Consider the following 2,314-nt stretch of genomic DNA (forward strand, 5'->3'; position numbering starts at 1 on the left):
ATAAATAAAAATAAAAAAAGAACTTAAAAAGAGAAAAAGCACAAATAATTTAAAAAAGGAGATGAAACAAATTAAGCATTAAGTGCTTCTTTCTATAGACCAGAACAAATACACTGTACAGGTGCCCAAAGCATCCTGCTTACATAGCTAGGCAAATCTCTTTCCCTCACTCCCTCTCCTGTCCTACACCTCAACCCATGAATTTTGAATATATTCATTCCCTTTTCCCAATATCTATTATATCCTCCAGATTCCATTTTTCTCTTTCAGGTTCTCACTGTAAGAAGCCAATACAATGTTTGCACATACAATTCTGATTTATTGCACTTAAGAGTATGTTCTTGATTTCTTATGCTGTATACTCTTAATTCATTAATCTCTGTCCACATTTAAATGTTTAGTTGACACAAAATATTTGCATGTTTATGAGATACCATATGTTTTGATATGTGGATCCACTGTATAATGCTGGAATCAAGGTGACTGTGTGTAAATTCTCAAATATTTATCATTGCTTTATAATCAGTCAAAAAACTTTCTTTCAGCTGTCCAAACTATGAAATACATTATCCCTATCTATAGACATCGTACTGTGAAGAGAACTTATGAATTTTTTCTATTTGAATCACTTGATTTAAGAAGTCATCTATGTGGTCAAAAAAAAAAATAGATAACAAAACGTTGCTCATTACACTCCATGCCTAGCTTACAGGTACATTTTAGATTTAAAAATTGTCCAAAAAGTCTCATGAGTTTCTGAGCACTGACTGGGCTATGGGGATGCCATACTTACCAGTGAATTAATCCATCAATCCATTTGGAAGTGAATGACATGGGAACTGCTCAGAAGATGTGTGTCACTGGGGATGTAACTCGGAAGGGGATATTCTTGTCTCTTGATTCTGTCTCTGTCTTTCTCTCTCTCTTTCTTGGGTGCCCTCAGAAAGGTCCTTTCCTCTGTCATGTGATTCTTACTTGTGGTCAGACAACTGGGACCAAGTCCTACGAAAACCATGGGCCTAAATAACTCCTCCTCCCATGAGCTGTGGGTGTTGAGCATCTTGTTCTAATGATGCAAAATGGTGAATGTCCCTACTGAGTGGCCATCTATGAGCTCATAATGCCTATTGGATTCCAAGGATAAAGAAGGTCGGTACCATACCTACTTGTACTTATTTTAGGACACTGAAAATGTATATAATTTGTTCATTTTCTAGTCAATCAGTATTAGATGCAAATTTTAAACTGGGTTTGTTCTCCTATGCTCTTAATATTTGATTAGTTCATTTTATTAAATCACTAAATCACTTATTAATTCATGTGAATACCTTACAGTTAATTACACCAGATAAGGTAATATTCAAGACATACAAATGGGGATGAGACAGCAACATTAGAACGTTTATTGAAATACATTTGAATGGCCCAATAAAATGAGAGAAAGAATAAAGCGAGAAATAAATTGAAAAAAAATCCAGGACATGCTTCCATGTTGTTATCTACAAACTGATTAGGAATTGGATAATGGAGATTAATTTTCAGAATATCAGTTAATTTGAATAATAGGATATGAATTATTATCAAAGAGATTGTTTCAGTTACTTTTCTCTCATTGCGGAGACAAAATACCCAACACCCAAAATTAAGGAAGTAAAAGTTTATTTAGCTCACAGTTAGTGAAAGTTTCAGTCCATATTTGGCTGGTTCCAAGGCAGGGTGGCACATGGCAGAGGGCAGCTGTTCATGGAGGTGGAAAATAGCAAAGAGCAAGAGCCAAAAGGGAGGAAAGGCACCTACAGCAGCGAGCAAGCCTCTCTCCCTTCCTTACGTTGTGTTCACACTACCAGCCCCAGGGCAGGTGTAGCACACACACCCATCATGATCCCAGCATCAGATCATGAACTTGTCACAAATTCTAGGAGTCTTCCCCAATGACTGCATGAAGCTTTGGGGGACAACTAGACACTAACCATAACACAGATTATCAGTGTTTATTTCATAGACAGAAGTGGTAATGACATTTATTGAGAATATTACAGGATTAAAACATAAACCATCTTAATAAAGATAATATTCAATAATTAAATACAAATTGCACAAAAATATTCAATGAGTGAAGCTTTCCTGCAATTTCAATAAGTAGTGACTGCTTTGGTATCTAACACTTACTGTTGAAGATTTAGAGGTACCTTAAATGTCATTAGGCCCAGTCACTAACACAGTGCAGAAGGAACCCGTCCTGTGTCTTAGGATCTTTGTAACTATTTGCCTGTAAGAGTGGGAAGTAGAGAGTGATGGAGTTTTAGCCCATCCT

Source organism: Octodon degus, unplaced genomic scaffold (assembly GCF_000260255.1).
Source record: "Octodon degus isolate 3935 unplaced genomic scaffold, OctDeg1.0 scaffold00025, whole genome shotgun sequence".
Lineage (NCBI taxonomy): Eukaryota > Metazoa > Chordata > Mammalia > Rodentia > Octodontidae > Octodon > Octodon degus.